Source organism: Mus pahari, chromosome 5 (genome assembly GCF_900095145.1).
Source record: "Mus pahari chromosome 5, PAHARI_EIJ_v1.1, whole genome shotgun sequence".
Lineage (NCBI taxonomy): Eukaryota > Metazoa > Chordata > Mammalia > Rodentia > Muridae > Mus > Mus pahari.
This window is the reverse complement of record NC_034594.1, coordinates 135,184,997-135,196,985: the sequence shown is the minus strand read 5'-3', so window position 1 is coordinate 135,196,985 and position 11,989 is coordinate 135,184,997. Positions and strand designations below refer to the sequence as shown.

Below are 11,989 nucleotides of genomic sequence, written 5' to 3'. Positions count from 1 at the left end.
GGGGAGGGTATAGGGAACTTTTGGGATAGCATTTGAAGTGTAAATAAAGAAAATAAAGAAAATAAAAAAAATGAAGAGACTTAGGTGTGGTAGCTCACACCTGTAATCCCAGTACTCAGGAGCCTGATGCAGAAGGACTGCCTTGAGTTTAAGACCAGCCTCAGTCACATAGTGACTTGCAGGCTAGTTGAGCTATTATGTCACATCCTATCTTAAAAAACAAAAACAAAGAAACAAAGAAAGGAGAAAATGTACATAAAATAAAATATGAAATTATTCATATTTGTTTTGAATGCAATTAGTGGAACAATATTTCACAAGTTGTATAATCACTCTCTAAATTATGCTTGAGATGGACTCGAATTTTTGCATACAGTGCTTTCTGTCTTATGTGATGACTGCATTTAAAAATCAGGAGTATTCACACTGGGGTCATGAAGGGCAACACAGCATGTATGGGTATATAACTACCATCTCCTCTAAATCTCCCTCCTTGTTTATTAATGACCCCCAGTTAACTCCTCAATTTATTCTTTTAAGACATTACAAAGAAGAATCAGGCAGCTTCTTTCACAGCTCAGCTTTTTTCCCTCCTACAGCGAACTTTTTCATAACAGTTACTAGCAATCAAATGAAGTCTTGATAAACTCCAGCTCTTTCTTTAATGGTGATCATTTAGAATCAGTGGCCTCCACATTTCACATTCTTGTACAAATAGGAGATATAGTTTGTGTGCATTATCCCATCACAATGATCCCTGAGGAGGAGGACTCATCATCTCCCATCTCTTATTTTTCTGCACAAGGCATTGTGCTATACTTTATGCGTCTATCCCACATGCACCTTTTCTAGGATGCTGTTGTGCTACACTTTACGTGTTTATTCCACATGCTATACTTTACTCATCTATCCCACATGCAGCTTTTCTAGGATGCTGTTGTTTGTCCACTTGGTTTCCCCACAACTCACTTGCTATTTGTCTCAGATGATTTTTATTAATAATTGATTTATAATATTGAATGCTCTCTTTTCTCTTCTTGGTTCTCTCTCTCTCTTTAAACTGTGGTGATTTCTTTCTGTGCAGCTCAGGTTGGTATTGAATCCTTTTGGCTCAGTTTCCCAAGTGCTGGATTGCAGACATGAGTTACTACATCCGACTTCTCATTTTGGCTTTTTTCTGTTCTGTATATCCTCTTGCCTCTAGTCCAGACTCTCCCCATCCCATAAGTCCTTCATAGACTATTTCAGCTTCAGTCTATCTTCACTTTGAAGACCCACATAAACACCATGCCATGCGATTCAACAATCAGTTACTGTGGTGGCTTGATTTTTGTCAAACTATATTTAAAACCATTGCTAATTACCACAGATTTGTTTTCCTACTGCAACCTAGCCAAGTGTCACAGAATGGTTTGTGCTCCCACACTTGTAGCTTCTTAGTAGTTACAAATTTCCATATGGCCAGAAATCTCAGCTCTCAATGAAAAAGAACATTAAATCACAGCATGGAAAGCAGCATGATTTTAAAAGCTTAAGTTGTGTCGTGTATGATTGAAGGCCTCTTGCTCCCCAAGAAAATGAAAAAAAAAAAAACATGTTGAAAAAGGCAGAGCAAGTTTTAGAAGATTGGAAATATTGTGTGAATATTAAACTTCTTACTAGAGAGAGCCATAATGTGCTCATGGGAGCCTCTAGTTAGCCTATAACCAATTGGCCCAGAAGGGGAGGAGAAATCATCCACTCCTAAAAGGAAGCTTACAGTAAATTTTTTGCTCCAGAGTATTGTTTTACTGTGATTCTGTGCACCAAGAGAATATTCTGAAGGAATATTTAAGATGTCAGAATCTTTGAAAACCAGCAAGCAGCTTGAGTTTGGAAGCACTAACTCGTTCGCTCTTTCAATTAACCCTGAGTGCAGAAGGATTGCTGATTTGAAATGTGTCCATCTGATTCTCTGGACACGTATAGCATTGGCTACCCATCTGCAGAATGCTTAAATGTGTTGTCTAATATTCTTGAACATGTTATTTAGCTTCCTAGAATTTAATTATCTTATCTATATAAAATGAGAATACTAGCTATAACAAGATTTTTGAGGTTGTTTCTACCTATATAATTGCAAAATGGTATATTACAGAAAAGCATTCCCCATAGTGGAGTGATGGGAGGGTTTTGATGATGGTGGCATGTGAGTTGACCTTTGCTACATTAGGTTTGACTAAGCATAGATCATGGCTGCGTCAGTGATTATGTTCTTGCAGGAAAGGCATTGGAATGGCATAGCCTGAATACCCTCAAATTATTTGTAAAATCTTGAGTCAATGCAAGGGTTGGTTGTTTTTTTTTTTTGTTTGTTTGTTTGTTTTTGTTTTGTTTTGTTTTGTTTTTTTTTGGTGGTGAAAGGTGCCATTGTCTTGACTTAGTCATCCATGACCCTAGAAATGTGACATAGTATAGAGACCTGGACATGTACCTCCTTCACATCCGCAGAAGCTCTGGTTTGAGGAGAAGGAGTGGAGGAGAAGAAGCAACAGTAGAGAACAGAGCTGTGAAGAGATGAAAATCGAAAGCTAAGGAAGGAGGGGCATGGAGAAGTGAGGAGCAGGGGATGCAGGGAAGATCATCTTGTCCTTGAGAACCAGAATGCTTGCCTTTAAATCTTGGACCTATGCCCAGAGATGACTCCTGTAACTTCTCTGGGATCAAAGGGTTTGTAATTTAGATTTTTACTTGTGTGTTTTAAGCTTTCTTTTTATCTGTCTGTCTGTCTGTCTGTCTATCTATCTATTTATTTTGGTTTTTTGGAGAGAGCATTTCTCTACATTGTTCTGGAACTCTGTGGACCATGCTGGCCTTGAACTCATGGAGATCTACCTGCCTAGTGCTGGGATCAAAGGCATGCCCCACCATTGCCTGGCCCTTGAGCTTCCTTTTAAAATGAGGGACATCTTAAAAGTATTTACTTGATTATTATTTGATGTAGTATAGATTTGTTGAGGTCCTGTCAGCAGTCACTGGGTAACTCTGGTGAGTGGAGGGACAAGGCTGTTCTCTTGGGCTCACAGCAGCCTAGGAAAGAGACATCAGTTTTCCCAGTGAGAGCTGCAGCCCGCAGAAGTTAAAATGACTTCACAAGCTATGTGTTGAAGTAACAGCACTGCAGTTACAAGATTGACTCTCGAGCCTTGACCACTCTAAAATACAGTACAGGTTTGAGTGACTCTTTGGGAAAGGAGAAACCTACTTTTGTTTAGGAATGGTTTATGCATGCATCAACTTACATCTGGGAGAAATACAACACCAATATTAAATAATAGTCATTAAGTAATAAAGTATATCTCCAATTGATTTTTATATGATGACATATTTAGATGGCAGGAGAGTTGCTACAGTGTTATCATGCTCCTTCTTTCATTATTACTCACGAGATACACATTAAAATATTTTATTTTTAATTATAAATATACGTGTGAGTGTGTGAGTTGTCCAGGTGCAGAGGCTGGAGGACCCCGTCTGATCCCTTGGAACTCGAATTCCAGGCATTTGTGAGCTGCCCAATGTGGATGCTGGGAGTCAAACCTGGGTCGTCCACAGGAGCTGTACAGTGTTTGACTACTGGGCTATCCCTCTAGCCCAAGACACAGTTTTAAACATGCTCTAAGTTAAGTGCCCTTATTGCAAACACGATAATTTTTTCTCATTTCTTTTCTACTCTTTATCCTTTTCCCAACTCCTATAATATTTTGTAGTTTGCAAAAGTTATTTATTATTCCTATGTTGGAATCTCCTTTAAAGGAGGTGAAAGAACTTATAGATTTTTCTACTAAGTTTTCATGAAAAACAAAACAAAACAAAATTGGTGACTGTTATAGCTAAGGAACAATCTCCATGCAAGCAGATTTAGAAAACAGTAACACTGAATGTCAGATCATGACTTCAAAATTGCTTTCCCCTATTGGTGCTTCATATATATATATATATATATATATATATATATATATATATATATATTCAGGTTACATGATATATGTATCAGGTATTTTTTTAAAATCTCTTGGAATAAAAAAAAACAATAAAACCAACAAAAACAAAACAGGAGCTTTAAATAAAAGCCCCAAATGACCACGTAAGGGAGACATTAAAGCATTATAAATTTATGTGTTTCTATTTAGATATTTCATATACAAATTGATAGGTCCCAGTGAGTTTTATTTTTGTTCCTGGCCAATACTTAGCTTTTCCTTTTATTTAACAAAACTTTTCAAGAAATGGTTTAGTAACATTTATGGTCTGAGTCATGCATAATTTTGCCATCTATGAAATAAAGATGTCAAAATACAGGTTCTTTACATTTTAATTTTATTCAAACAATTTCGAATATGCTCAAGAATTTACAAGACAAAATTTTTCTTTTCTTACAAAAATATGTACTCTAATTATCAAGGTATTTTACCTTGACAATCTGGATAGTATATGGGCATAACTGATGAAATATGTTTTCATAAGACCCACAGCACTGAAGTGACGGTGCTGCTGAGGCAGAGCTTAGAGGAAGTCTAAGGATCTCTAGCTTTTCCTTTAGAGGCAAGGTCTCATGTAGTCCAGGCTAGCCTCAAACTCTCTGTTCAATGAAAGATAATTTTGATATTCTGATCGCCCTGCCTCTGCCTCTGAAATCCTGGGATTGCAGACCTGTGTGCCACACCATTTATGTGGTGAGTACAGTTAAACTCAGTACTCCTTATGTGCTAAGCATGAATACCCTACATATGTGCTAAGCATGAACACCCTACATATGTGCTAAGCATGAACACCCTACATATGTGCTAAGCATGAACACCTTACCAACCCACTTACTTTCCCAGGCTAGCATAGTTTTTTAAACTTAATATATCTTTAGAGAAGATGTTTGCCAAAAATATTTATGCTTTTAGCTAACCATGTCCACTTCCCAGCCTCCGTGTTACTTAGGCCAGAGAAGGAAACCTTTTCTGAATGTTCTTATGGTTAAAAATTATTTTTTTCACAAAAACCTATAGGCTAAATCTAAAATTCATGTGGAAATACAAAAAACATAACTGAAACACCTTTGCAAAACAACAGTAAAGTTGAAGAATCAACATTTGATTTCAAGACTAATAAAGCTATAATAATCAGTAACGTGGCATTTGCATAATGATACATAGATTACGGGACTGGAGTTTAAAATGTACCTACACAGATGTAGCTAAATGGTTTGCAATGAGGGTACAAAGGCAATTCAATGGCGATATGGTATTCTGTTTCAACAAATGATACTGGATAGAGACATTAACAATGTAAAACATCCGAACATCTACTCCTATCTTACAACATTAAAAAAAAGCAACTTGGCTGTGTTTTCAGCTAATAATAATTTCTGGAAATTTATCCTGAAGATATTTGGGGGTCTTATTAAGTATACTGAAGATCTTTAGTTTCTTAGGTGGAGTGCTGTTAATTGTGTATAAAATAGAAAATTAGAAGTGCTTATGTCTATGTGTACAGGTATGTGTATGTATATGTGTGTATATGTATGTGAATGTGTATGTGTGTATGTATATGTATATGTATGTATGTATATGTATATGTATATGTATATGTATATGTATATGTATATGTATATGTATATGTATATGTATATGTATATGTATATGTGTGTAAAACAGTTGAGGAATTAAGAGACATCCAGCAACTTCCAGGCATGGTGGTGCATTCCTTTAGTTGCAGCACTAAGGGAGCAGAGATGGATTTCCAGCCAAGGCTGCAGAGTAAGATTATATTTCAGTATCATATATCTCTGCCCACCTCATTATCTTTGGAAATATTTTTGATATTTATATTTACATTATTAGTATAAACTGTTCGGTTTGACGGCTACTTGGTCTCATTTATTAACGTTATTTCTTGCATCTAAGATTTTTTTGGTGAGGTGCTGCTTTCACTTTTCAATCATTACAATTCCTGTTGTATTTTCTGTCTAAAACTATGATTACTTATGTTCATGACAGTCTTACTTCAGTTTTATGCACTCTACAGATCTGGCAGGTTACTTCCTGCATTGTTACGAAGCAGCACCTTGGCTGCTGCTGAATTTGCAAGTTCGGTTATTCATGGGTAGGGCTGCAATAACCTACTTCCTCAGAACCTTCCTCTTGATGGTTTCAGTTTTGAAATTTAGCTGATGATTGGGAAGAAGAAAAAAGACCCACAGGGAGCCAGAAACACAGACATAGTCTAACCCTCACGAGTGTGGGGGCATTGGCCTGCCACTGTGCTCCTGTGTTCTTATTTTAGACTTAGGTCACACACCTTGTTGTGTTAGCTTTCTCAGTATAGAGCAAAATACAGTTAAAATGGGACTAGGGTTTAAAAAAAAAATCAAAGCACGGTGGCTGGAGGAATGGCTCAATAATTAAGAGTGGTGATTACTCCTGAAGTGGACTAGGAGTCCCATAGTGACAAACATTGGTTGTTAGCACGTTTGGCCTCTCTGTCAACTTTGTGAACACATTATCTTCTACCTGACCTTGAAGATTTCATCTGCCCAAGGCTCTTTCTGGAGTCATTTCATATTCTCTGTTGACAACCATCACCACTCTGACTTCAGTTCATGTGCCTCTCACAGTCATGGCTCTTGGGCTAAAACGTCAGCCCTTATTTCTAACCAATTCCTTAAAAGTCTACCTGGATATTTCAAAAATAACTCAGTCACAATATTCCAGAAGCCACATTTGAGACCTTTTTTTTTTTCATCTACAACTTATAGCTTTGTCCCACATTTGTTGATTGATTTGATTGATTCATTGATTTTATCAATCTGTTTATCCATCAATTCAACAAATATATACAGATGGTGCCAACGATATATTTCACTGGGAGGAGAGAACAGATAAGACAGATAATGTTTCTAGTTCTCTTGGAGCTTATATTGTAGTGGGTGAAGACACGGAGTAGAAACAAACAGACAAACCAAGCCACTTTGCGTAATGACCAAGTGTACCAAGAAGATAAGTTGGAAAAAGTGGCGTAGTTTGATTTCATTTATCTGGGCCAGGGAAGCCTCTGTAAAGGATTAATATTTTGGATGAGAAACAAATGACAGTAAGGAACCATATGTGAGTAGGTCTGTAGGAAGAACATTCCTGAAGAGGAGCAACTTGTAGAAAGGCTCTGATCTCCAGATGTTGGGTTTGAATGGATTGAGTGGAACAGGAGTGGGATCAGGAAGATAATTAGGTCTTCCATATGTATGTGTGTGTGTATGTTTGTGTATATATGTATGTAGATGAATGTATTCATTCATGTATGCACACATGCATATATGCACACATGCATGTATGCACACATGTATGTATGCACACATATGTGTGTGTGTGTGTGTGTGTGTGTGTGTGTGTGTGTGTATGCATGGATGGATGCATATATGCATGCCAGTCCAGGAAGGAGGAGGAATGGGTTCAGAAGAAGGTTGGTGGCAATGGAGCATGAGAAAAAGTTTGGGAGAGCACTGAGGAGAAGGAGTGCATGCATGGCTCTAGCAGTGATTGGATGTGGACATAGGGCTGGAGAGGAACATATGAATAGTGAGGGTGGGGTAATGGAGTCTGGAGTTGAGTTTTATGTGGAGTCATTAGTCCAGTGGAAAATGTCTACCATTAATATTATATATAGAAAAATATGGACATCAAGGAAGAACTGAGGCTGGAGAAATGAATTTAGGACACACATACACACAAACACACATCTGTGTATGTGTATATCATGCATACCTCTCCAAGGCTCTGAAAATATATGAAATCAGCCAGTGGAAGGATTACAATGACAAAGGTGAGAAAAAGTTCAAGAGGAAAGTCTGGCATGCTGGTACCTAAGAGTGGGAAACACAAGAGAAAGAACCGTGGGCTATGGACCAGGATCTAGAATAGTGAGCAGAGGAGGCAGAGCGAGAATAATGAAGTCAGGAGAAGAGAATGTCTAGAGGAAGAGGTGACAGTCCAGCCAGATGTGGTTGAAGCTTGCAATAATTACCACTTTCCTTGGTGCACTACTTACAGTTTTAGTATTTGCAGTGTGATTTAGCTCTTGTGTTTTGCATGGATAATAGAACTAGGGAGTGGAGTTGATTTTTGTTATATTTTTATAGTTTCCTGGGAGAGGGAGGAGGAGAAGAAAAGTAGCCCTTATCCCACCTGTTTAAGATAAGTTGCTGATTATTAGCTTGCAACGTTGTTTAGTTGCGAAAGAATACTGCATAACCAGACCCTTACCTGTGCCTATTTCTGTGAAGTGCTGTTATTGTTCTCATAAACCAGCACTACACCAGTTCTGCAGAGCCATTAACTCCTGTCGCGTTGGCTCAGCTCCACCCAGGGCTTAATGGGAAACACAACTGGCGAGGCCATTGTTGAGTATGGAGGTGGCACTGCTATTAATCTTGAACCTGAGTGCTATTCACCTGGCTTTGTTTCGGCCTTACCTTTCAGGGCTGCATTTGAATCTTGGTTTTCTGAATTCATACCTGGTTCAGTTTGGATCTTAAGTTCTGTTTCGCTTTCCTCCTTGCCCCCTGAGAGTCATGGAGTCTGGACACTGAGCTCTGTGTCTGTTTCCTAAAACTTGCTTGGTTGAAACTTACCTTCTATGAAAGATTGTCTCTCCCCATTTACACCCCACACCATTGGAACTCTGACTTCCAGCCATTAATGACTCCCCAAGTCATTGCATCTTTAGACACCCCCGACCACTGCCCATGCTAAACTTTCCTTTGTTTACCTTAACAATACAATCAACTTCTAGTTAGTATCTAGTCCCACACATCTAACTAACCCACCATCCTGTATATTTGCCTTCACACCTGTGAAGATTTGCTTTTTTGTTTTGTTTTAATTAATTTATTTATTCACTTTACATCCCAATACTATCCCCACTCTCCCAGGACCCCCTTCACACAGATCCCCCCCCATCCTCTGAGAAGAGGGAGCCCACAACCATCACCCTGCCCTAGCACATGGAGTCACTGCGGGACTAGGTACATCCTATCCTACTGAGATCAGACAAGATGGCTCAGTCAGGGGAGCAGGATCCACAGGCAGGCATCAGATTTAGAGGCAGCCTCCCCATTCCTGTTGTTGGGAGACTGGCATGAAGACTAAGCTGCACATCTGCTACACATATGCAGGGGTGGGGTGGGATGGGGTGGGGCTAGGTCCAGCCCATGCTTGCTCTTTGGTTGGTAGTTCAGTCTCTGGGAGCCCTAAAGGGTTCGGGTTAGTTGACTCTATTGGTTTTCCTGTGGCGTCTCTGTCCTTTTAAGCCCCCCCCCCCCATTCTTCTCCCAATTCTTCCACAAGACTCTCAGAGTTCTATCTAATGCCACTGAATCTGTTTCCATTGGCAGTTAGGTGGAGCCTCTCGGAGGAAGGTTGTGCTCGGCTCCAGTCTACAAGTTTAACAGAGTATCATTAATAGTGATTGGTTCTTGCCCATGAGATGGGTCTCAATTTGGGCCAGTCATTGCTTGACCATTCCCTTCAACTCTGCTCTTTCTTGGTCCCTGTATATCTTACAGGCAAGACACATTTGGGGGTGGTAGGTTTTGTGGTGGGTTGCTGTTATTGTCCCTCCACTGGGAGTCCTGTCTAGCTACAGGAAGTGACCACTTCAGGATCCAGAGTCCCAGCCAGAATCACCCCCATAGATCTTTTGCCCTCCCCACCCCACCCCAAACCCCTGCCCCAAGTCTCTGTCACATCCTAAAGATGTGTCTCCCTCTCCCGCCAACCTCTGATTTCCTTCTCTCTCCTCTGCTTTCCCTGTACCTGATCCACCCCAACCAGTCTCCTCTCCTGCCCAGTTCCCTCCCTCCATTACCCCTCCAACATCTGAAGTTTTCATTTTTAAAACTGGCATTCTTCTAGGTATATGCAAATTGGATTCCTTTAGAGAAGGAGGAATTCCACAGATGTTCATTAACTATACCAGGCACTAGGGAAGGACAGATGCATACAATGTACCCTCTCCTGCCTTTGGGGAAATATGTTTAAAAACACAGTCATACAAAGGTACTCTTTACAACCAGAAAAGAAAGCTAATTGTGTCATGAATGCCTCTTGCTTAGGTGATGAACATATTCTATTTCCATTGGAGCCCTTCACTCAGAAAATAGCATTACCAGAACATTTCAAAACTAAGGCTATAGATAAAATGCTGACCGTCACAAATCTCGCAGTAACAATTGATGAGTGGTTGTATACCGCTTCTCTATAACTGCCGCTTTCTAGTTAACCTTGAGTAATTGAAGCACATACATGTTTTCCCTGAGGAGGGGGGCATGGGAAACATTTAAACTCTTAGAGTGCTGCTTTGCTTTTCTGGGATGGCTGGAACCATGCCCAGGCACACACCACCTCCCCCATCCCCCACACCATTTGTCAGTTGTTTAACCTAGCATGAGCTGTTCTCCCCTTCTGGTCAAAATGACAGTGCTAATAGTACAGAGAGTTAAGACGAAAAGAGCCATGGCTCTGTTTTCACGAATGCTCTTCCATTGCTAGTCTTATCTGCTATAAAATGAATCTTATCGTTGCTTTAGCACAGGCTGTTCTACCATTAAGAAAACACGAAAGGTATTTTAAACTATGGGCTCTGCTTTGTGAAACTGAAGACATACTGCCCCAAATTAGAATCTCATGATGCATTCCCAGGGTTTCAGGCTTATGCACACACAGAGTCTTCATCCTTTATCTCCACTCGTGGCTAAGATATTGAATGTACTGTTCAGATCGATCCTGGGCTGAAGCCTAGCATTGTTGGAAAAAGAGACTATTTCATGTGACTGCCTTTGGAGCAAAAAGAGCATAGGGATGTGGGAAGGATGTAGCAAGAGGAGCCCATCACTGGAGACTGTGATTTTCTATGAGGATGCATCTCAAAATCACAAAATGAGATTGTGCCTTCGATGTTGTGATCAAGTGCACAAAAACGTTCATGCCACCTCTGCTCTCCACTTACATCTGGTCTTCCTGCTAGCACAGACATCCTTTAACAGCCCTGGATTTGCTGCTAGAGGAACTCAGCTGTTGAACAGTCTAACCCTATGGCTATGAGCTACAGTAATGAGAACTGTGTTTTTCTAGTAAGAAAGTGGGATGCATGTCTGTCAATTCTCACCACATGGTTAGACACAGAGGGGTCCAGGCCTGTGAGTCTCAGGTTGAGTAGAGGATGAACTATAGGCAGCTTCTCCCTGTTAACTTGGCTTTGCTGGGTTTAACTGAATATTGCAAATGGCAAAGCATCAGTTTTTTTCCCCATCCTGTAAGATTTGACTTCATAGGAAGATCTTCGTCTTGCCCGGCAGATCTGAGCCCAGAGGTAGATATGGGTTAAGCCCAAATCGCCATGCTTGCTGCGGTTATTTTGGTCACTCATTTAGACTCCTTCTACAGCTTGCTGCTGTACAGGCTTTCTCTCTCGCTCTTTCTGTAACTTATGCTGTAGTAGAAATACTTCTATTGTAAAATTACTAAACAACGAAAATATATGCAAGCATTTTTATTTTTTCAATTTAGTTTTGTGTTTAATTCTAAGTTTTATTATTATTTTGTGTGTATGAATATTTTTGCCTGCATACATGTACATGCAACATCAATGCCTGTAGAGGCCAGAAGAAGGCACTGAAGCCCCAGGAACTATAGTTACAGATACATGAGTTGCCATGTGTGTGCTTGGAATCAAATCCAGGTCCTCTGCATGAGCAATAAGTGTTCTTAACTGCTCATCCATCTCTCCAATCCATAAACCAAACCAAACCGAACCAAACCAAACATTTATTTTACATTTATTTCATAGTGAGTGTGCGTATGTTCTTGTGTGTTTGTATTTTTGTGTGTGTGTGTGTTCTTGCATGCGCATGCGCGTGCGCGCGCGCGCGCGTGTGTGTGTGTGTGTGTGTGTGTGTGTGTGTGTG

At 39.9% G+C, this 11,989-nt stretch overlaps 1 protein-coding gene across 6 annotated transcripts in view; it reads left to right on the top strand.

Moving 5' to 3' along the window:
* Dnm3 (dynamin 3) overlaps positions 1-11,989 on the top strand; it is a 477,887-nt gene that overhangs the window by 117,058 nt on the left and 348,840 nt on the right. The gene's annotated exons all lie outside the window — the stretch shown is intronic.